Raw genomic sequence first — 25,181 nt, 5'->3', positions numbered from 1 at the left:
ACGTCCTTCCATTAACCGCTCAACTGTTCTCCTGGTTCCCCATCACTGTCATAGTGGGGGCGGGTTGCTGACCTGGCATATTACCTCTTCATCATCATGCCTCTTGATGTCAGCCTGACGCGCTTGGTACCTTATGGTGAATCGGCGGCCTCCTGTGTACAGTACATGCTCGACCCTCTCTGCTTCATTTAGAGCTGCTGTCAAAGTCTTTGATGCAGACAGGTGTAAGTGCTCACGTAGTCATTCAGGTTGGAGTCCTCCAAGAAAGGCTTGGACAGTGTGCTCTTCCTGGCTTGAAGCATTGAAGGTTGGGTATCCACGTCGCATGTAAAGATGGAGATCTGCAGCAAAGGTACCCAAACTTTGTCCCTCTCTATGCTGATGGCTAACCAGTTTGTCTCAAGCATCTCCTGCATAGGCATGCCGGCCAAACCAGTGCTGTAGGGCTTTTCAACGGCTGGCCAGTTGAATCGCTCTTCTGGCTGGAGGTCTGTGAGGATCTGTAGTGCTTTGCCTTCCAGGGCAAGGCCAACATGGACTGCTCTTTCCTCTGCTGACCATGCATTGAGCTGTGCAGCTATTTGTACCTGGATGAGGTAAGTCTCTGGTGGTTCTTCCCTATTGTAGCTTGGTTGCTTCATTGGCATTGCTGAAGGGTTTCCCAGTGTAGTAGGCCGGGGAGCATCATGTCTGGCTGTTGTTGTTGAAGTCACTTGTGAGTGAGAGCAAACAGCAGTCATGCTTGGCTAGATCCCCTGATGATAATTCCCCACTGCTCGCTGAGGAACACTCGCTCCATCAGGAAGGTCAGCTACATTCACTCCTCATTGCCTTCTCACTTCTGGCGAGACGGCACTCCTCTTTGGCATTGCCCCTTCCACGGCTGGCATGCGTAGAATGAGCTCATCCATCTCTCCATGGTGGCTGCCATTATGAAAATCACATTAAGAACAGTAACAACAATGAATGTAAACCACAGAACACGTGAGAAGCAGCATTAACTGGTAGTTTTTATTATCAAACATGTTAACAAGTGCATGCTGTGAAAACCCAACTGCCGTTACCCCCACGCGATACAGTATGCTTTATTTATTTATTAAAGCTTTTGCAAACCTCTGGTGGAAATGACTCCTCAAAACATCTCTTTGAAATCACTCAGAAACTGCTGTCAGGCAGCAAACCAAAGAAACGCACTAAGATGGGTCTTTTCTCCTGATCAGATCAGGTCCATGACAGACAGCTTGATAAGAGAGTAACGAAGGTCTACGATGACAGTGGATCTCTAGACATAGAAAATGTCTCTACTGAAAACACACAGGAAGTTTTGGCTCATGTCAAGACAGATTATCACTATGTAACAATTTTTGTTCCTGGCTTCTAAGTGTTATATTTCAACTGCTTATGTCTAAAGTCTATGGAAAAATGACTACATTCAGCACAAACTTTGATTTTATTTTTTTTAATGTTCTAGAAAGTTCTAAAAGTTTCTTGAAATTTCTAGATAATTCTGGAAACTTCTAGAAAATTCTGGACAGTTCTAGCAGTTAAAGAATATTCTAGAAGACTACTCAGTAGTAGTGAAGGCGAATCGAGAATATTCTTGAAAACAGACAGATTTCAAAATATCATTGTCCTGATCACAGAAGCAAAGTTTCTGTGGAATAACAGCTATTTTATATTTATTTAAAGCATAACAGGTTAGAAAAACACACTGTGTACCCAGGAACAAAACAAAAATAAAAAATTGTTACATAGTGTTATGTATGTGGGTGATTCTTAGACTACGGGCACTTATGTCCTTTGATCATATTGTATGAAAACAGAAAAAGGGGGAAATTTCACACTTTTATAGTTATCTTCACAATGAAAGTGTGTTAAGAAATTTGTTCTAGTAGTTTGTGATGACTTTTTCACCTTTTTTCAGCATCATTATATGCAATATTGCCGTTTTGTGCTTGTCCTACACCCAGACTTTTGATCTTCAATGATAAAAATGAATGGTAAAGAAATGTTTTTTCTAATGTTTTAAATATCTCTGAATAAAATATCAGTAAAATAATCAAAACATAATTGGGGTATTCAGTGTCATACAACTGTTGTGATTTTTTTAAACAAAATGTAGTTGTCCCACACTATTGCCGTAATTTCCACCACAACACTGTAATGTCCCTAAACAGTTTATATGAAGATTGTTTGGGTAGTTTCTATGGAGATAAACAGTGACATCAGAGCACATGTATATAGCACCAAATCACAACCAACAGTTTCCCCAAGGCGCTTTATATTGTAAGCCTTACAATATAAAGCGCCTTGGTGGAAATTACATTTACAAGGCCAATAGTGCCCGTAGTTAAAGAATCACCCATGTAAGTCTACAAAAAATATTATACCAGGAATTTTTTTTCTGTGTATTGCACAAACCGTAACAGCATTATGTTTACTTTGTAATTCTTCTACTTCCTTAGCATCTCGTCATGTCTTTGATTTCCCCCCATGTGTGTCCTTGTAAGGAGGTTCTTTCGAGTGCAGAGGCAGACAAGAAACTGAGTTTGACGTGGAGATCAGTATGACGGAAGATGTTTTACAAATATTACCTTATAGGTAAAACTTAATCTCAGATATGTTTGAATTCATACATTTGCAACATGAAAGTAGTTGATGCTGATGTGAAGGTTGTACTTCTACTACACTGAACAAAGTGATGATGTGGCTGTAATCTTAAAGGGCTATTCTTGGCATTTCTTGGTCTACTTTTTGTGGAAAAAAAAAAGTCGATAGCCACTTCACTTTTCGCAATGACAGCTAGTTTTTCAAGTTGGTACTCGGAAATATATATTTTTGTCGTATATTTGCACAATCTTTGTTTATTTCAATGTTGTACCTGTTAAATGTACTGTGGAATCGACTGGAGAGATTTGAAATTCACTTCATGCAGTCTTTCATGCTTTTTACATTGATTGTATATGTTTTTAATCAGTCTACGCATGCTGTAGACTGTGTATGCTGCACAATGTGTTTGGGGTGTAAGGGTTTCATAGTCGAGGTAGTATTTTTGCTTTTAAAGTCAATCATGTCCTTTGGATGAACACTAGTCCTCACTGCCAACAGTTGACCAAATGTGGTTGCAAGAGGCTTTGCAGAGGAAAATGCAAGTGCTACAATTTTGGGCTGAGCTGCACAGCACTAATGTGAAATATAGATGTCATGTACCATACTGTAATTAATGCTTACATTAGATATAAGGTAATTACATTTCTAATAATCTGCAGTTTGATACACTTGTACAGAGAATTATGAGACTCATGAGACTTTGAAGTTTAATATCAAACCTTTTCCCTATTTATTAAAGTATAAAATTTGGGGCTATACTGTGCTGTTTTTATGTCAGATTCAGCTCTGATTTGAAGTTGGTCACAGTCTGGACTAGGATTTATTGTCTTTTTATATTTCTATTTGCAAACTGTTATTCTTTTTTACTTTCATTTTTGATACTATGTGTGCTTCTTACCCTGTGTGCTGCTGTACAATTCTGCTGGAAACCTTTATAACAAATGCCTCTTTTCGTACACACCATTGTAATTTGTATTCTACTGTTAGCTGGTCATCTTTACAAAACCAAAGGAAGTTCCACTGGTATGTGTTTATTTATAAATGTCTGTTAGGTCTGTCTCCACCTTATTTTTGTAATTTATTACGAGTTTCTATAACTCCATATAGTACATGCTCAGCCCAACTCATCTTGCGTAATGTACCTAAAATCAAATCAAAATATGGAGAACTATCCTTAACATATTTTAAAGAATCTGCTGGCTGACAACTGCTCATGCTTTGGCTAAAATGAAGTAATTACTTTTTTATCCATCCATCCATTTTCTTCCGCTTTATCCGGAGTCGGGTCGCGGGGGCAGCAGCTCAAGCAAAGCCGCCCAGACCTCCCGATCCACACACACCTCCCCCAGCTCCTCCGGGGGAACCCCAAGGCGTTCCCAAGCCAGCCGAGAGATGTAATCCCTCCAGCGTGTCCTGGGTCTTCCCCGGGGCCTCCTCCCAGTGGGACGTGCCCAGAACACCTCTCCAGCAAGGCCTCCAGGGGGCATCCGGAAAGATGCCCGAGCCACCTCAACTGACTCCTTTCGACATGGAGGAGCAGCGGCTCGACTCCAAGCTCCTCCCAAGTACTTTTTTATATGACTGAAAATGTTATAGTCTCTTACTAATTCTAGTCTGTTATATATACTGTAAAAATGTGTTGTTTGAGCCACATTTGTGATTTACCTCTGTTTTCCCTATCCACCAGGTCGTTATTGTAAATAAGAATTTTTTCTTAATAACTTACCTGGTTAAATAAAGATTAAATAAAAAAAAAAAACCTCAATTTCCCTGAGGGAGTCTTTCCAAGGGATCGATAAAGTTCTATCTAATCTCTATTCTAATCCAATCTTTGGCAGTATTTGCTTTTAGGAATGACACCTGGAATTAATTTGGTGAAAGATCCACGTGCCCCATTTTGCTATGACACGGCTCATTCAAACCACTTTGAATCTGTTTGTAGTCAATCTGTGATTCTATTTTTTATTTTATTTTTTAAGATGTAAGCAAATACTATCTTTCCATATGGTAGCTAGAATAAGGAACTAAAGTCAGCATGCAGCTAGCTTCAAGTCAACCTTTTTGAATATTAGTCATCTCCATCCAGCTGGTAGGATTTAAATCAGCTGACTTAAATCATGATTAAATTGGTGGAAATAAAAAAAAAAACAGCAAAATTTTTTTTTTTTTTTTTTGTAATCAGGAATTAATACATCATCGAAATATGAAATCAGTACCATTGTGCACCTTTATGTTTTAACATGTCAATATAGATTATAACTAATGATATTACAATCCCTGGCAATAATTATGGAATCACCGGCCTCGGAGGATGTTCATTCAGTTGTTTAATTTTGTAGAAAAAAGCAGATCACAGACATGACACAAAACTAAAGTCATTTCAAATGGCAACTTTCTGGCTTTAAGAAACACTATAAGAAATCAAGAAAAAAAAATTGTGGCAGTCAGTAACGGTTACTTTTTTAGACCAAGCAGAGGGAAAAAAAATATGGACTCACTCAATTCTAAGGAATAAATTATGGAATCACCCTGTAAATTTTCATCCCCAAAAACTTAACACCTGCATCAAATCAGATCTGCTCATTAGTCTGCATCTAAAAAGGAGTGATCACACCTTGGAGAGCTGTTGCACCAAGTGGACTGACATGAATCATGGCTCCAACACGAGAGATGTCAATTGAAACAAAGGAGAGGATTATCAAACTCTTAAAAGAGGGTAAATCATCACGCAATGTTGCAAAGATGTTGGTTGTTCACAGTCAGCTGTGTCTAAACTCTGGACCAAACAAACAACATGGGAAGGTTGTTAAAGGCAAACATACTGGTAGACCAAGGAAGACATCAAAGTGTCAAGACAGAAAACTTAAAGCAATATGTCTCAAAAATCAAAAATGCACAACAAAACAAATGAACGAATGGGAGGAAATTGGAGTCAACGTCTGTTGCCATTTGAAATGACTTTAGTTTTGTGTCATGTCTGTGATCTTTTTTCTACAAAATTAAACAACTGAATGAACATCCTCAGAGGCCAGTGATTCCATAATGTTTGTATGTAATGGTTGTATTTGTATCATCTCATATAGAAGAGTGAAATAAGTAAAAATGAAAAAAGTCGATTTAAATCAATAAGTCTGTTTAAATGGGGGAAAAAAAAAAATCAAAAATCATGGCTTTTTAGAAAAAAGTCTTTTTTTTTCTTTTTTTTTTTTTTACCAGCCTCATCTCCACCACCACCTGAATTTATAGAGAAAACTATTCACCCTGCACAGCTTCCTTCATCAGCAGCTGTGTGTGTGTTCATTCAATTCCATGTTTTTAGGCGGTGTGTGAATGTGTTGTTCCAGTAGCCCATTTTCCATCAGGATTTCCTTGGTTCCCTAACACCTGATCTGGATTTTCTTAACCCAGGTGATAGGTTAGGGTTTTAGTTTTACGTTTCTCACTCATGCTTTGATGTTGTCTTTTGTAGCATTAGGAATCTTGCCTCAGGACTCTAACTGGAGGCTCGTTCTGACCGTGATTCGAACCCGTGTCTACTGCCTCAAATACTGTGTCTATCACTAATCTGTCCTTTGTTACCTAATGTGCCTGCTTTCATCCTGGATAGTGGCTTTGACACTTATTACCCCCCATAAGTGCCAAAGCCACTATCCAGGATAAAACAAACAGCCAAGAAGAGTATGTCAGAAGCAGCCGCCCCGGACAAATGAAAGTGAGTACCTCTTACAACAGAAGAGAGAGGATGAAGAGGACAAATCATGGAAGATCAGACCCCTCCATGGGATGGTACCACCAGCATACGGGGTGGTAACATACTCATCTTTTTCCCAGCTTTTTTGAAATGTGTGCAGGCAAACATTTCAAAATGAACAAATATTTGCACAAGCAATAAAGTTTATCAGTTTGAACATTAAATATCTTGTCTTTGTGGGGTGTTCAATGAATATAGGTTGAAGAGGATTGGGAATCATTGTTTTCTCTTTTTATTTACATTTTACGGCAATGTCCAACTTAATTGGAATTGGGTTGTAACTTATTTGACAGGGAAGTTCAAGATTTGAAGTATTTATGTTGTCAATTTTACAGTACCCGCTGGTCACCCTGCCATTGTTTCATATTTAGCCTGAGAGAAATCTAACCTGCCCCACCATTGGTCATTCACATAAGAATGTGGGACTGGCTACAAAGAGATTTCTTCATAGTGTTGTGTCAGCACGGTCTTGGTTTTTGTGCTTTTTTTTCCCCCCTTAATGACAAAATGAGATTCTTAATGTGTTTTGCATTGGGTAAGTGGAAGGTTTTGCACCTGTCTAAAGAGATTCAAGAGGTAATGAAAGGTGTGAACTGCTCAATAAAGGTGCAGTCATGATGTTACTGTGGAAAACCTTTTGCCACAAAATTTCCACAAAGCAAAGGTGCGCCACAAATAATCACAATATCCCAATATCAAAAGTTAAAGCCTGCAGCATGTCTGAATGAATGCGATAAATCCAGGCCGCTTTTCATCCCCAAATAGAATTGACCAATCTAATAAACTTCTTTCTTTTTTGTTTTTGTTTTTTGCATCTACCATCAAGATAGAACCTTTGCTTTTTGAAAATTTTGTTTGTTTTGGGTTAGGGTGAATGGATTTTGAACTGGAAACGTACCGCAGACGTGGTCAGGGAGACGGCTAGGAAGGTACTGGGTTCTGACATCTAGACAGCGGAAGGAAGAACCAGGAGACTTGGTGGTGGAATGAAGATGTCCCAGAAAACTAAGGAGAAAGAGGTTGGCTGAAAAGAATTGGGATAGTCTGAGAGATGAAGAAAGCAGGCAGGAGTACAAAGAGATGCGACGTAAGGTTAAAAGAGAATTGGCAAAAGCTAAGGTAAAGGCATGCTGTGAGCTGCACAAGAAGTTGAATAGTAAGGAAGGAGAAAAAGGACTTGTACCGATTGGCCAGACAATGGACAGAGCTGGAAAGGATGTACAGAAGGTTAGGGTGGTAAAAGATGCACATGGTAATGTGCTGACAGTGAAGAGAGTGTGTTCAGATGGTGGAGAGTAGAGCCTGACTGATGTATCGGCCAGCAGATATTATCGGCCGATATAAGCCCTTTTCAAAGTACTCACTATCAGCCGAAATTTGCCAATAGAACGCCGATAATTTCTCATAAACAGAACAGTTACTGAAATAATGTTTGTGTCGGCAATGTAAAATGTCCTTGCACCATTTGTTCAGTAGATGGAGCTCTGGCTCCAACTGAGAGCTGCTTACACCCCCTGCTTAAATGTGTTCATCCACCGCCCCCGTAGTTCGCCACTGCACTGATCGTCTGACAAAAGCACACAAGTTTATAAGGATGTTTGTAATACACTTGCGATTACATTCACCCCACATTTCTCCTGTTTCAGTTCAACTCAGTTTGATTAACTCATTTTATGTAGTAATGTGTCAAATGTGCTTCACTGGTCAGTCACGCTTTTTATTAAGCCCATGTTGTGTAGACCTTATTTCCAGCATGAAAAACTTTTGTTTACTGCTAAGAGGTTGAAGCATTCAGATTCACTGTCGGCTGATTTATCAGCAATCAGCCGATTTATTATTATCTGCATTTTTTTTCATCCAAATATCGTTATCGTCATTGGCCTCAAAACATCCATATGGGTCCGGGCTCTAGTGGGAGAGTATTTTGAGGAGCTGATGAATGAAGAAAATGAGAAAGAAAAGGCTGGATGTGTGAGACAGCAAGTCAGGCAGTGCAAGAGATTAGTAAGGATGAAGTGAGGGCAGCTATGAAGAGGAATAGGAGTGGAAAGGCAGTTGGTCCAGATGATATTCCAGTGGAGGCAGGGAAATGTCTAGGAGAGATGACATTGGAGTTTCTAACCAGATTGTTTCATAAAATATTGGAAAGTGGAGGCAAAGTGTGCTGGTTCCCATTTTAAAAAACAAGGCTGATGTTCAGAACTGCAGTAACTACAGAGGCATAAAGTTGATCAGCCACAGCATGAAGTTAAAATGGTTAAAATCATTGAACATATTCTTTAAAGTGGCCTCTTTTTTAACCATGTTTGCACTGTTGCCGAAAAAGTCAGTGATCATAATAACTGCAATGTTTTATGAAACTCTAAAAAGGTTCAGTCAGATGATGTATCACTGTTCAACTTCACTCAGTCCTGAAAGCACTGGAACCCTTCGTGTAAACAGAGCTAGTAACTAGAATCCATGAGAGCAAGTTAGACATACGTGTATTGATGTTTCTGTACAGAGAAAAGGAATGTGCTTTAGAGGAACTAAAAACCACAGTCTTTTTACTGTGAGGCAAGTGTGCTAACCATTATGTTTCATATACTCATGTCAGTGTCAGAGGCTTTATGCAATGTGCTGCCTTACACACGAGGAGTGGTTTGGAGTCTACCTCAAGGTCACATTTATAGTGGCCAAAGATTTGACCACCAACCATTTAGTTACTGAGTCTTAAAAAAAAGCAGTGCTTTCCCTACAGTATGTCTGGCAGGCTGCCAGGCCAACGAGAACACCCCGCTAGGCCAGAAATATTTTGTTGATGCCAGCAAAAAATGCTGCCAAACATCCATTGATTTAGATGTTGGGAATCATTTCAGTGCATCTGCAGCACTTCAATTCTGGTATTCTCTCACATAATCCATCATCTTTGGAGTAGCTTTTACTTACTTTTTCGCATTGTTTTAATTGTTTTAATTTTGTTCCTGAATTTTTTTGTTTGTCCATTTTACATGTTATTGCTGTTAGTTGCAGTTAGTTTTGTGGTGATTATATGCAACAAAATTCTTGTCTTGTATTGCTTAAGTTGACTGTTTTAATTGTTATAGTTGCCAGAACAGATGGTCACCCCACTGAGCTCGGTCTGCTGATACTGGACCTTGAGGCAACCTGCGTTGTCATTTGGTGCTGTGCATGTAATTAGAATTAAATTAACTTATTTTATGGTGATTTGACAACACACTGCTCACCTTATTTTTGTTGTTATGATTATTGTTTTGTTTTTTTGCAATCTTAATGGCAGTCAGTCAACAGCAATGCCACATTAAAAAGTCCCACTGTTGTCTGCCTTATTTGAAGTTAGCAGTGAGAGCTTTCAACAGAAGGTGTCAGGCTTCAGAATCTAACATCCACAGATTTTGCCTCCTATTGACATAAAAACTGGACATTACCCTCTACATCTGAATACAGTTTTGTTTTGGTTTGGTTTTTTGCACTGCTCATGTCTTTTTTAATGAAGCCATCTCCATATTCGAGGTGTTAAAATTCCTACTCAGACAAAGACAAAACTGAGTGAGCATACATCCTGAGACCTGGGGGAATTCTGTCAGTAAATATGGCACATTAAATTTACTTGTACCTAAATACATTGTTTCCATGCACGCAGTTGGTGGTATGGAATGTCCACAGCCTTTGTGTATTCCTTACTGTGTAAAATACTTGTGCATTCTGTGCATTAGCTTTTGTGTTTCTCAATGCTTCATTTTTCCACAAAAACATCTTTGAATTTTGGGGTTCAGTGAGTACTAACAGGCCTAAAAAAAAAAAAAAAATTATAAGGAAAACACTGCCACTGCTGTAATAATACATGCACGACACACAACTCCCACTCCTGTTGTGAACTTGGTCACATCTGTAGTTGGTATTTTCTGCAAAATGTTTAGTTGATTCATCAGTCTATGACCACAATGGCAGCACAGTGGACTTAGTGGTTAGCAGTGTTGCCCCACAGCAAGAAGGTCATGGGTTTGATTCCCATCTGTGGCCTTTCTGTGTGGAGTTTGCATGTTCTCTTCGTGATTGTGTGGGTTTCCTCCCACATATAAAGACATGCAGGTGAGGTGAATTGGAAACTTTATAATTGTCCAGGTCTCCCTTGCAAAAGAGGTCTCGATCTCAATGGCACTAACCTGGTTAAATAAAGGTTAAATTAAATTTTGTAAAAATGTGTGACTGACATGCACTTTTAGTTTAAAAATGCGGCATTTTATTTTGAAATCTGGTTGTCCATTCGGCTGCTCCCGGTTTTTTTTTTGTGTGTGTGTGGTGTGTGTGTGTGTGTGGTGTGTGTGGTGTGTGTGTGTGTGTGTGTGTGTGTGTGTGTGTGTGTGTGTGTGTGTGTGTGTGTTCGGGGTCGCTACAGCGGATACAACCAGATCCGCATTGATATTTGGCACAGGTTTTACGCCGGATGCCCTTCCTGACACAACTCCAGTGTTACCTAGAGAAACACACACAGACGCTGGTGTATGGAGCTAAATCAAGGACAAAAGTTTTGTAATCTGGAAACAAAAAAAGATTGAAAAAATAAATTTTGTACCCACGTTTCCTGAAAGCAACATCATGTGAGGACTGATTGCTCTCCTGTCACTCACAATTTCACGCCCCTCTCAATCGAAGCCACGCCCTCCCACGCCAGAACGGGGCCAAAAGTTTGAAACTGAAAAAATATCTGAAAGTGAAAAAAAATTAACATGAATGAAAATAAATTATTTGATCAAAAAAAATTACAGAGCTGAATCAAAAATGTATTTAAACTGAAAAACATATATCTTACACTTATTTTTATTTTGATAATACTTTTTAAATGATTATAAAATTCAAGAACAAACATTGAATTTTCAGTTTCAAAATTTATTTTTTCAATCTTTTTTATTTTCAGATTACAAAACTTTTGGCCTTGATTTAGCTCCATACTGGTGTTCCAAAGAGATCTCACATACAAGTACTAACCAGGTCCCGCACTCCTTAGTTTCTGAGATCTGACGAGATCAGGCTTACACAGGCTGCATTTTATTTTGAAATCTCCCTTCCTGAAATGCTACCACCACAAGGGGGCGCCACAGGATAATAATCTCCGCTCGCTGTGTGTACCCACAATAAAATCGCCTCGTTGTGGATTACTACTGCGTATTTTTTTAAATAAATCTAGGTTATAGTCCGTGTACTTTTGTTTGAAATATTCACATATTATGCATATATGTGTACGGATATGATAAATTGTGTGTTCTGCTATGTCCGATTATGTACTGCGGTCCGGAGACGAACTCGGTGTTGCGTTCAGGTGTGTTCGAGGGTGAGCGGCGGGCATTGAAAGTGAATCCAGTGTGCTGAGTGCCTGGTAAAGTGGAGGGACAGTGAAGGCATCACCGGAGAGGCTCCGTGTGGTTGCTGCTGCTGCTGCTGGGAGGACTCCTGGCCACCAGCCTCCTCCTCCTCCTCCTGCTGCTTCATGAGACGAAACCCACTGCTTCATGTTGTTAAACAGCCTCCGTGTCGCTTCAATCGACCTTGTTTAATTTTTCGCAAGCTATCAAAAGAAAGGAAACTATGACTGAAAACATCTGGGCGCGGCTCAGTTTAGGGGAAAAGGTTTCGCTCGACGCTTTTTTGCCTTTTGTATTTCCTTGCTGATTGTAGTGGACATTTTGGATTTTTTTTTTTAAATACTCTGTCATTAAGTGTTACCTGTTGGGACTAGTTTGTGTCTGTCGTCTCCTTAAGTTTGTTGAAAGTGAAATACTTTGCAGTGTGAGAGCAGCCGGGAACGATAACATTAAACTTGAGCCAGCTTTGACTTGCTTTTTTTTTATCGCCAACGTTAGCTAGCTGCTAGCAACATCTATTGAACTCTCGTCAAGTCTGTAAGGCTTGCTAATGCCCACTCCTTGGAATATCTTGGGGGAGCACCGTCCTGCCAGTAACGCCGGACTTCACTAAATGACACACTGACTGCAGTTATTTGGGTAAGTGTCTTTGTTTGCTTGAGTTACTGTTTGTGTCTGTTGGAGGGGGGAAGCGAACGGCATGCTAACAGCTAGCTACAGCACAGCATCGACGTTCTGCTTTGATGCTTCATGAAAAAACAACACATTAATTCAGGCATTATTGTGAGTTAAATGATAATAAGTGTGGTTCAGATCAGTTCTGGCTGTGAGCGCATTTCCATCAACAGTGCTGGATTATAGACGGCAAACATCTGGATGATGTGTAAATTTCTTTCACATCCAGATGCTCGTTTGAAGTAATGATTCTGAAATCAGAAAAAAAACATCTTAGTACACTTTATAATTTAAATATCGTTTACGTTTATTGTCTTCTACGCTGCATCTTGTAGTTCTCGCTTTCTCACACCTCTAATAAGATTATAACCACCAGTTATCTCTAGTATGTTGCTTAATCCTGTTAAGATTTAGGATGGACGCGGAGCAAATCTCTAGGTTTTAATCTTAAAATATTTAATCAGATTCGCGCATGTCGATTTTCTGGTTTTCGTCATTTTTAGGGGGAAAAACAACCAGTCAGTAAACATCTTACAACCCCGATTCCAATGAAGTTGGGACGTTGTGTAAAATGTAAATAAAAACAGAATACAATGGTTTGCAAATCCTCTTCAATCTATATTCAATTGAATACACCACAAAGACAACATATTTAATGTTCAAACTTGTACGCGTATACTTTATTGTTTTTGTGCAAATATTTGCTCATTTTGAAATGGATGCCTGCAGCACGTTTCAAAAAAGCTGGGACAGTGGTATGTTTACCACTGTGTTACATCACCTTTCCTTCTAAAAACACTCAATAAGCTTTTGGGAAGTGAGGACACTAATTGAAGCTTTATAGGTGGAATTCTTTCTTGCTTGATGGATGACTTCAGTTGTTCAACAGTCTGGGGTCTCTGTTGTCATTTTGAAGCAAGGCGGGGGTGTTGCTCTTATTTATAAATCTAGGTTTAGTCTTATTAGCTGTTGGGCATCAGAAATATAATTCGTTTGAACATCTCATTGTCTGCTCTGCCCACAATGCTACATATTGCCAAGGTCAGAAGAAAAAAAAAATCAGCGGTATTACTTTGTCACTGTACATAGGCCCCCTGGCCCATATTATGAATTCTTATATGAATTTGGTGCGTTCATCTCTAACTTGTCAACTAGTGCAGATAACATTCTGATTATTGATGACTTTAACATTCATATAAATAAGTCTTCTGATCCCCTCTGCAAATCATTTATGGAAATTATGGATGTATTAGGATTCCAGCAATGCATTCAGGGTTCAACGCACATTAGTGGAAGTACCCTGGATGTGGTTCTCGCACGTGGTATTGTTGTTACAAATATTGACATCATGCCTCTTGCATCAGTGGTCTCTGATTACTCACTTATTAGTGGAACAACAACCTTATTTATCATTGCGGTGACACATCAACTCCTCAACTCCAGCTGAACTCGAAGCTAGACTGCCTGATATCTTAGCTTCACAGTTAGAAAATGCCAATCAGTAGACAGTCTTGTGGACAGTTTAAACTCGGCGCTCAAAACTACACTCGACATGATTGCGCCACCTATATTAAAACCATGCCCCCCACCCCCCCAAAACACAGTCACCTTGGTTCAGTGATTACTTGCGTGACCTCAAGCATAAGGCTAGAGGTCTTGAAAAAAAATGGGATAGTTCAGAATTAGAAGTATTCCACCTTGCGTGGTGTGGTGCTATCTTAGACTATAAGCATGCATTACTGGCTACAAAGCAGACCTATTACTCTGATTTGATCATCAAAAAAAAGCATCTCAGTTTCACTGATTAACTCATCCCATCTGCTCAAATCAATGTTAATCAGTGAAATCACCTGGTGGAGTTGGTGGTTACAAAGAAAACCTCTTGGCCCTTTCTGGAATCAGTTTGATGTCAATAATTATACGGTATGCCTCAAATGCTGTCATTTGCTCATCAATACCTGCATGTTTTTTCTGGCAGTTCAGCTTTGCAAAAACTCATGCTTAAGTCATGTCTGGTGTCATAGTGCCAGACTCTGCATCTAGCAACAAAAAAAGAACAGCTGCATTGATCCTGAAGGCCTGTTTTGGCCCACATTTTTCCACAAAGAAATTTGATCAGACATCACTAAAGGAAGTGATTAAAGAACCAGACCAATAAGCAGAGTCAATAATGGCATTGTTGTGGATAAAACCTTTTTAATTCCCATCCCTACATCCAGGGAGACAATATATTTACTCAAAATGAACTGGACTGCTTGTTTAGTCTTCAAGACTTTTCACCTCTCATTTTAACGTGTGACTACAAAAATGGAGACTCAACAAGAATTCTGGTTGCATTTAAGTAAACTTTTAAATCGGGACCTGACTTATAGCTCTGGAAAATTTAGTTATTTGCCTTTCAGCTGGTCCCATATGAGCGGGCTTGCCACAGTGGATCCAGCACAGATCCACATTGGGAGTTAGCACAAGTTTTATGCTGGATGCCTTTCCTGGCGCAACACCAGTTGTAGCTCTGGAAAATGTAATGTGCGTTTATTTAAATTATTTAGACAATAAATAAATAAATAAACTGTAGTGTTTGCATTCTCACTGCAACTTTTGCAGGAGCAGCAGATAATGATTTGTTTTAACTCTGTAAAAAATTTGAATGTGCTTAAAGGTCCCTATTAGTTATGTAGCTGAGTGAAATTACATGACATGACATTTTCACCGTGAAGTTCCTACAAAATGTTTGTACAAAACACCAAGTTGCAAGTTTTCTATCTATGGAACATGATGGGTGATTCTATGGTAACGGAATTATGATGACGGGAAAATCTGGCGATATTTTAGCTCCCCATTAAAAATGTGCTCAGATTGTAATTCCGTTACCATAGAATCACCCTGGTACGTGTCAAATGTGTTGCTTAGCCACCTAGCTAGCTCCATTGTGGTGACGTACAGAGGTAGAATTTCAAACATTGTCACTGTCCAAAAGTATACTGTTTGTATTAAGAGCCAATTTTATAAGGATCAGGTGAGCTATGTCACTTGATAGTTTAACTAGCTTGGGAAATTGATGGTGCTGAATGTTACACCACTTGAAAGATGGGAATTTAATGAATTATCAGGTTTGGATATTTTGCCTTGAACTTTGATGGGCCCCTGGCAAGGTCACCATTTGGTTTTGGTCGAGAAATTTTGGGAAAGTTCATTCTTGGTAGGTTCCATCTATGAGTCATGTTTCGTGAAAATCCGAGTCGGCTTGAATCACACCCTAATGTAAACCTGCCTGAACTTTAAAAATATTGGCTCTTAATTGGTTATGAGAAGAACATTTATTATCATGTAATAAATTCAACAAAATTAACATTAACGCAGGGTGTACAGTCACGTCTGGGTAAGTTTTTTAACTATGCTGAGGCTAAAAGTGCATGGCAGTGCAAAGCTTCCTGCAGTGTTTCAATAACTGTACTGGAAATGTGAACTTACCATGTTTACATGTAAACATGTTGGGACTTTGGGTGTTCATGAGTGTGAAGGCATGGGAAGAAAACTGTTTCTTGTGTCATTGTTTTCGTACACAATGCTCTTGCTGTACCTGCTGTGAGGAAGACATTCATGTACCTTTTAACCATGTAGGTAGTTACGCATCTCTAGATTAGATACAGATTAGTTTAACTAATCTGGGTAGACCATCAAAACAGAAACTTGAACTAAAATTTGAACTTGCCAGGGTGAGCTTGGTTTATGCCTCAAGTTCTGGGAAGTTAGGTTGAGAAAGAAGAAGGATGAACTGGTTTAGGAAAGAAGGCATGACATGATAAAAGAGATGACAACAATAGAGGCGTCTGTGGCTTGATTAAATGTCTGCTTAAAATTTACAGAAGGTGTTGTCCTTGGGTCAACAGAAGTTCATTGTTTGGTAATAAAACAGGGACCTGATTGGTCTTCATAGACCATCTTTGACTGTTCTTAAAATTGAAATAGGTTTTGGGCATCAGTTGTCATTGCAGTTGGTCCATAATCCAAGAATTGTTGCCCAGATATTTATAGAGCATTTTTTTTTTTATTAATGTCTCCATAATTAAATCCATCCAGACTCCTAAATAAAATTAATATGCTTTTTTTCTTTTTAACTTACTGTTCAGTGATGAGGTTTTTCTGGGAATTCTCAGAAATCCAGGTATTTACTTCCATGTTGAAAGTTTCCAGGTCATTTTTGTTTTCCTGGCTCATGTTGGATTTAGTCTATATATGCTGATTTCATGATGTTCGTATTTGTAAAGTCTTGGAAACGTCTCTAATGAGAGCCACGTTTTTACGTCCTGATCCGGGACTGAGACTGAAGGATAAATGTAGCTTGTTGCCACTCGTCCACAGCAGCCAATGAGAAACACCATTACAAATTTTACAGTGAATGCCGCATCATATTGAAACTACAAACAGATGGATGGAAATGTTGTTCTGCTGCAGGAGATGATTTTATGTTCATCAGGAATAAATTCAAAAGACCAAAACACAGACCCAAAGTTTTTTTTATCATCATTTATACAGAAAAGCAAGCACTCTCAATAACTCTTATTATATCATGTTTTGATGGACTTTGTTGTCAGTTGACATTATTCAAGTTATTTCACACAAACCAAAATCTGTCTTTGGGATGAATTTACTTCAAACGGCCTCCATGCAAACTGGATATATTTATTTATTGAGCTAGCTTGCTAAATCTGCATTTTATGGTTTCTTCTGTTATATAGGCCTGAAATATTCATGTGGAGGAAAATATAAACATTTCACATGCTTGTAGAAGTCAAATGTTGATGTGAAAAAAGTTTGTACATCGTTTTACGTGACACATTCTTGCAAGTATCCCAGAAATGCCAATGTCAGCACTGGACAGAAAAAATCGTTTATATAAGTGAATAAGAATCAAATTTAAACCCACATGAGTGGTCTTGAGAACTAAAAGTGATATTAGCTGACTTGATGAACAGCAGCTTGTATCAAATTTTATTTTTGTTAATGTTAAGACACCGTCAGTTGTCATAAAAGCACAATGTGCTGAAGTCAAATATTTAGGTAGAACAATAACAGTCCAATGCAAATATGTGCTTTTATGAAATAGTAATACCACTGTATTCTGAGCCATGTGACAGACTGTGTATTATAGCTCTGTCATCTTGCCAATATGGGAAATGTGCTTTTATGACTAAAATGAGCAAGCAAATGGGACTGAGAAACAGCTCTCATTCAACTTATTAATTGCACCAAATTGCATGTAATATTTCAAAACTTTATGGAGGAGCGCCCCCCCCCCCAGGAAAAAAAACTAGGTATTGCAGCCCCAATGTCATGAAAAAAGAAACATTTTTCCCCCAAGGGCCACTCATATCACTGATTGTTTAACCTTTCTCTTTTTGCTTTTCAAATGGATTATCACAAATCTTAAACTAACAATAAGATACTGATTTACACCATGTCATGTAAAAGACTAGAAATGGGCACATACTCAGCATATATGTTTCCTTTGAGGTGTTTAAAAAGCTTGTGTTGGTGAGCAATAACATGGTTTAGATCTTTGTGTGACCATTTCCAGCGTATCTTATCTCAACTATACGATAGAACATTCAGTAAATGCGTTAACTGTGCTGTTTTCTCATTCATGCTAAAGTGGTTGTTACAATTCATTTAAATAAGTCAGCAGTTTGTTGGTACCAACCCTGGACACATAAAAATGCTGTGTGACGTAGACTTCACCAAATACCCCCATAGTCCTTTATGGTTGTACAGTGCAAAGCTTCCTTTCTCCTAAGGGCAGAGCATGCAAATGCAGCAGGCATCACTCTAAAACCCATTAAGCATTGTGTCCATGGACCAAAGCTCTGAAAACCATTGCTGCGCGCAACACTCGACTGTGTGCACACCACTGCTTGACGTCAAGCTCACTGCGGTCAAATTCAACCTAATCCAACTTTCACCACAACGTGCTGTGACGTATCTTTGCACAGCCAATAGAAGTGAGGCACCCAGCTCAAAACACAGAAGACAGCAAAGTGCAGAAATGTGTGTCAAGGAAGTTCAGAGAGCTTCTGCTATTTATTATATGTTAAATATTTTAAAAGAAATGCCACAATGACCTCAGTCTCCTCAGAAGACTTAGCTGCCTGGGTGCCAGTACACAGATTGAACTGGTGTATATTACACATATTGAAAGTGTTCTGCGTGGTTTAGCCGTTTAAGTTGCGCAAGTACAAGCTAAATAGAATTGTGTCCATGGCAAGCAAAATAGTGGGAAAATCCTTAAAACATGTGACCCACCTCTACACTGACAGGACAAGGAGTGGAAGGCTAAGAGAATCACTGCTAATCGCTCACACTTTTTTTTTTTTTTTTTTTTTTTGCCAGTTTGAGCTTCTGAAGTCTGGGAAGTGCTTCAGTCCCTCTAGCAAAAAGTATTTTTAAATTAAATTTTTTTTTTTTTTAATTCCCAATTGTATCACCATTCCTAACCACCATTCCTGACAACATACTTGATTAAGCTGCTATTTATGTATTATAACCTATTTATTAATTTTGTCTTTTTAATCTTTTGTTTTACGTTTTTAACGATTTCATGTGTCGAGATGAGAAGAAAAATTCTATTCTATGCGCTGCATTGTTCTAAAGACAAATTCTTACAAATATGCTTTTGTTTTACCTCAAGATTCATTTCTGATTAGTTTACTTTCTATTTTGAAATTAAAAAAACATTTCGTAATTTAGAAGACTTTGATGCTGCTCTGTAATTAATACTAGCCATGTAAGTGTTAAAAAAAAAAAAAGTCTGCAGATAAGTCTTGCTGATTCATTCATTACTAAGGATGGGTCTGATTCCAACATGTTCCAAGTTTGCAGAGAGAGAGAGACAGACAGACAGAGAGAGACAGAGAGATTAATTTTTACTCTGTAACACTTGCTTTGACAATGTAAACACGTTTCCCATGTCAATAAAGCCCCACTGACATTGAAAGTTTACAGTTGAAAGGCTTTGTGTTTCCAAAAAGTTCCAAGTTTGCTCTTAGCGAGAGAGAGAGAGGACTTCTAATTTTTACTCTGTAACACATGCTTTGACAATGTCAACATATGTTTCCCATGTCAATAAAGCCCCATTGAAATTGAAAATTTACAGTTGAAAGGCTTTGCGTTTCCTCAAGTTCAGTTCAGCTGAAGCATTACTGGACGTAAAATATTCCATGTCTGTTAAGAGCTTCACCTCTTGTTCCCACCAGTGTCACGTACGTCCACTAATGCGTCAGCTGAACTGTGCTGTTTCTTTTTTTTCTCCCTTGTTTCAGAAGCCATAACTGGCAACTGTCTTCTAGTGTTAGCGGAGGTTAGCCTGTAAGCTCGCCGTCATGCTGATAATCATTTGAGTACATTTGTTTAATGAAGCTGCTGTAAATGAAGAAATTCATCAAAATATTGCCGTAAATTGCTAAGGTGTTTTGCTTCTTTCATCGTCATCCATTCACCTCAAGTTCCAAGCGCGATTAGTTCTGAGCGCTGTTTTCTAAGCGAGGCGGAAAGAATTGTACGTGACACCGGTCACAGACAGTCTCTGGAAGAAGTCAACTCTTTCTTCTGTGTTTTGCTTAGACTCGCAATGAGTGTTTCGCTTTTTAATTTTCGCATTTATGGGCAACACACAATGCTTCACAAACACGGGAACTCAAAAAAAAATAAAAAAATAAAAAACAGTGACTGCGAGGCTTGCATGTTCAGCCTCCAGCTGAAAATGAAATGCATTGGCTGAATCACAGAGAGAGTGTTAAAAAGACATTCATGCAGGGACCCAGTCCACCACCTTAATAAATAAATAAATAAAAATGGTTAAATTTTACAAGTTGAGGAAAACAAAAAACAGAAAGCCACAACCCATCGCTATTTCAGCAAAATGTCAAGACTTTGGCTGAGCTCGTGACACCAGGAAAGCTCAAAAACTTGATGTGAAAAACAACAAAGGTGTGAAAAAAATAAATAATTACCCAGGAACACAGAAAGGGATACACTAAATTTGATAATGTCTGTGATGACGCAGTGACATTGTGCCATTACTTAGGGAGAGCCCTGGACTGTTAATGTTTTAAAATGCAAAAGTACTTTTTATCCAATTAATCGCCAGAATACTCGATTACTAAAATAATCGATAGCTGCAGCCCTAGATTAAAAAAATTAATGCAGGGATCCCAGTCCACCAACCATAAAAAAAAAAAAAAAAAAAAAAAAAATCAAAAATGTTGGGGGAAAAAACAAAACAGAAACCACATCCCATCGCCATTTCAGCAAAATGTCAACACTGGTGCATCGACATTGTGCCATTGCTTAGGGAGAGCCCTGAACTGTTGATGTCGTTTAAAAACGCAATAGTACTTTTTATCCGATTACTCAATTAATCACCAGAATAAGCGATAGAATACTTGATTACTAAAATAATCGATAGCTGCAACCCTAATAGAGACCAGATCATGCGCTTCTGCAGCACCACCACAGGACACCTGGAGAGATCCGGTCGTAGGCCTTTTCTAAGGCCACAAAATGCATGTAGACTGCTTGGGCTTATTCCGCACACACTGACTAATTCCAAGTCATTAAACCTTCATTTCACTTCAATTTAATTTACAATGATTTTGCAGAAACTATGGTATTTGTATCTGATCTGCCTTCCCTCATGCTTTTCTGTTGTGTAGTTTCATAGTTCAAAACTTAGATATGTTTGAGCCAACAGCTGCTTGTACACCGAAAGTAAAATATGAGAGATGCCACTTACACAAACTAATGGTGACACAAATGTCCTGTGCTGTAATTTATTTGATTTTGTGAGAAGTGTGTCATGTCACATCTTGTTGCTGTGTGTTCTGAACACATTGCAAAGCTGTGCACGTTCTGTACCTCTGTGTGATTAATCACTCAGGATGTTCACCTTCCAGAGGCTGTCACAGAAATGTTACTAAACTTGTATGACAAATGCAAAAAAATATGGAATGCCCCTGAAATAATGGCTGTGGATAGGCCTGACTGAATTCTTTATCCAACACTTCTGACACCAAAACTGATTTAGACTATTGTGCCTGCTCCCCAGTTGGACTGCATCAGCTTGTTAGGCATATAAATTACTCCCATCAAAGTGGTTTCCAAATGAAACTTAACTGTTTTACTTTCCAATAAAAACATTTCTGTTTTGCATGTGTAAAAATGTATAAACATTACACTTGAAAATACAACTGCATGCTGATTTACTAACCACGCGCCACAAGCATTGCGTCTGTTAAATGTGCAAATAGTGGATATTGTCAATTTAGCATGCATGCCTTCATGAATATACAGTTTGGGGTTTGTCCACCCAAGAGCGCAAAATTGTGGGCATAAACTAGGGCTGCCACGATTAATCGACAAGTCATGATTAGGGATGGGTATTGATAAGATTTTATCTATATCAATGCCATTATCGATTCTGCTTATCGATCCGATTCCTTATCGATTCCCTTATCGATACCTCTTGTGAATTTTGTACTAAAAGTAGGCTTTACAGTTTTTCTATGTATTTCAGTTAAGTCTTAAAGTAAATAAATTGTTGTGTGGGCCGCTGAAGAGGAGGTACTGCTGGCCCACCACCACCAGAGGGCGCCCTGCCTGGAGTGCGGGCTCCAGGCACCAGAGGGCGCTGCCGCATCATGGGAGTAGCCTGGGTGACAGCTGTCACCCATCACCAGACACAGCTGTTCTACTCAGCACCGAGGTATATCAGGAGGACGGCGTCTCCACCTCAGTGCCGAGATATCGCCTAAGACCAAGGTAGTATTCTCTGCAGTTATACATTGCATCATCAGCTAAGACTGTTAAAACCTTTTTCAGGACTGGTGACTACTGACAACCTCATTCTTTGGATAAGTACTCACCTTCCTGCTATACTTTGCCAAGAGGTGGAGGCGGCTTCTCCCCCTCTGTTACTGGGTGCGTTCATCCACTCCTGTGTGTTGTTGCTCTCTCCTGCCAGCAGTACCGGATCCGACGAGCGGAGGCAGTGGCCACCTGGGAATTCGGGACTTGGCGGTTCCAGTATTTCCAGGGTTCGGTGGCAGAGGAGATCTGGGTGGTTCCGGTTCGACTGAGACAGACGTCTCCTACCTTCGAGCCTGCCCACACGACACCAGCGGATTCGACCCCAAATTGTGTTTGTTGTATTACTCGTGCTTGTTTCAGTAGTAAATCTTGTTATTTACTCTCTCCATTGTCCGTTCATTGCGCCCCCTGTTGTGGGTCCGTGTTCCTACGCTTTCACAACAGGATATCTCGGCCAGCGTCATGGATCCCGAGGGGCGTCAACCGGCTGTTGAACGGCCAATGGAAGACCAAGGCGCGGCGGAGGCTTCGGGAGGGGTAATCGGTGAGTTGCAGCGGATCCTCACCGCTTTCACCTCTCGGATCGACTTAATGACCGAGCAGCACGTTCTCCTAAACCGCAGGGTGGAGGCTCTCGCCGCACAAGTGGAGGCGCGCCCTTCGGGCGCCGCTGCGGCTCTCCCTCCCGAGGACCCTGCTTGCGAAAGTAACGTTCCACTGGTCGTTCAACGGTCCCTCCCTCCGTCCCCAGAAGCATACATAAGCCCTCCAGAACCGTACGGAGGCTGTGTGGAGACGTGCGCGGACTTTCTTATGCAGTGTTCGCTCGTCTTCGCTCAGCGTCCCGTGATGTACGCGACTGATGCTAGCAAAGTAGCTTATGTGATAAATCTGCTTCGCGGGGAGGCACGCGCTTGGGCTACAGCGCTCTGGGAGCAGAACTCACGGCTCCTTCATACATACGATGGGTTTGTACGGGAGCTCAGAACGGTGTTCGATCATCCCAACAGAGGAGAGTCCGCTTCAACCGCACTACTGTCCATACGACAGGGACGTCGGAGCGCAGCTGCCTATGCAGTCGCCTTCCGCATTGCGGCGGCGAGATCCGGCTGGAATAGCACTGCCCTCCACGCTGCCTTTGTAAACGGACTGTCTCTGGTCCTAAAAGAGCACCTGGTGGCTAAGGACGAACCGCGGGATTTAGATGGGCTCATCGATCTAGTCATACGACTCGACAACCGGTTAGAAGAACGCCTTCGGGAACGAGGCGAAGGGCGTGGCCAGGCACGCGTCGTCCCTCTCCCTTCCGGGTCCGATCGAGCTCCGCCCTCCCCACGCTCCTCTGTTCCTGCGCTCCGTGCGCCTATGGCTCCCCCTGCTGACGAAGCTATGGACACGAGCAAGGCAACATTTAGGGCACCTGGAGCACAAAGGAGGCGGGCCCACGGAGCTTGTTATGTTTGTGGCTCGAGTGAGCATATGGCAAACGACTGCCCCGAGCGGTTAAACTCCAACGCCCGCCCCTAGAGACTGGGCCAGGGGTGGGCCAAAACATTCACGTGGGACACACCCACATTGCTACACGACTCCCAGTCACGATCCTTTATGAGGATTCAACCCTGAAGGCCCCAGCACTGGTGGACACGGGCTCTGAGGGGAATCTGCTTGACAGTAGATGGGCCAGGGAGATAGGGCTCCCTCTGGTGGCTCTTACCTCGCCTGTGCAGGTTCGGGCGCTAGATGGCTCCCTACTCCCACCAATCACACATAAGACACCTCCAGTAACTCTGGTGGTGTCAGGTAACCACCGGGAGGTGATCGAGTTCTTCGTGACTCAGGCCACCTCCCGTGTGGTTTTAGGGTTTCCATGGATGCTAAAGCACAATCCCCGGATTGATTGGCCGTCCGGGGTAGTGGTTCAGTGGAGCGAAACCTGCCATCGGGAGTGTCTAGGTTCCTCGGTTCCTCCCGGCTCCCAAGCTAAGGAGGAGGTCCGAGTCCCGCCCAATCTGAAGGCGGTGCCAGCGGAGTACCATGACCTCGCTGATGTGTTCAGCAAGGATCTGGCTCTCACGCTTCCTCCTCACCGCCCGTACGATTGTGCCATTGATTTGGTTCCAGGCAGTGAGTTTCCGTCCAGTAGGCTGTACAACCTCTCAGGCCGGAGCGTGAATCAATGGAGACCTACATCCGGGACTCATTAGCTGCCGGGTTGATCCGGAATTCCACCTCTCCGATGGGTGCTGGTTTCTTTTTTGTGGGTAAAAAGGATGGCGGGCTTCGTCCATGCATTGACTATAGGGGGTTGAACGAAATCACTGTTCGCAATCGATACCCGTTGCCCCTGTTGGATTCGGTGTTCACCCCCTTGCATGGAGCCAATATCTTCACCAAACTTGATCTTAGGAATGCCTATCATTTGGTTCGGATCCGGAAGGGAGACGAATGGAAGACGGCATTTAACACCCCGTTGGGCCATTTTGAGTACCTGGTCATGCCGTTCGGTCTCACTAACGCTCCCGCGACCTTCCAAGCGTTGGTAAACGATGTCCTGCGGGACTTCCTGCACCGGTTCGTCTTCGTGTATCTGGACGATATACTCATCTTTTCCCCGGATCCTGAGACTCATGTCTGGCATGTCCGTCAGGTCCTGCAGCGGTTGTTGGAGAACCGCCTGTTTGTGAAGGGCGAGAAGTGTGAGTTCCACCGCACTTCTTTGTCCTTCCTGGGGTTTATCATCTCCTCTAACTCCGTCGCCCCGGACCCGGCCAAGGTTGCGGCGGTGAGAGATTGGCCCCAACCTACAAGCCGTAGGAAGCTGCAACAGTTCCTCGGTTTTGCTAATTTTTATAGGAGGTTCATTAAGGGCTACAGTCAGGTAGTTAGCCCCCTGACAGCCCTGACCTCTCCAAAAGTTCCCT

At 40.9% G+C, this 25,181-nt stretch overlaps 1 protein-coding gene across 4 annotated transcripts in view; it reads left to right on the top strand.

Moving 5' to 3' along the window:
- The first annotated feature begins 11,834 nt into the window (after nt 1-11,834).
- The window catches only part of erbin (erbb2 interacting protein), a 134,643-nt gene continuing 121,296 nt past the window's right edge, over nt 11,835-25,181 (top strand). For all 4 annotated transcript variants that reach the window (XM_034191591.1, XM_034191589.1, XM_034191590.1 and 1 more), the window contains exon 1: nt 11,835-12,363. The gene's annotated coding sequence lies outside the window, so the exon portion shown is untranslated. The remainder of the gene's footprint in view (nt 12,364-25,181) is intronic.

The sequence above is a fragment of the Thalassophryne amazonica genome, chromosome 17, assembly GCF_902500255.1.
Source record: "Thalassophryne amazonica chromosome 17, fThaAma1.1, whole genome shotgun sequence".
NCBI lineage: Eukaryota > Metazoa > Chordata > Actinopteri > Batrachoidiformes > Batrachoididae > Thalassophryne > Thalassophryne amazonica.
Note: the sequence above shows the minus strand (reverse complement) of the source record. Positions and strands in the feature narration are given on the sequence as shown.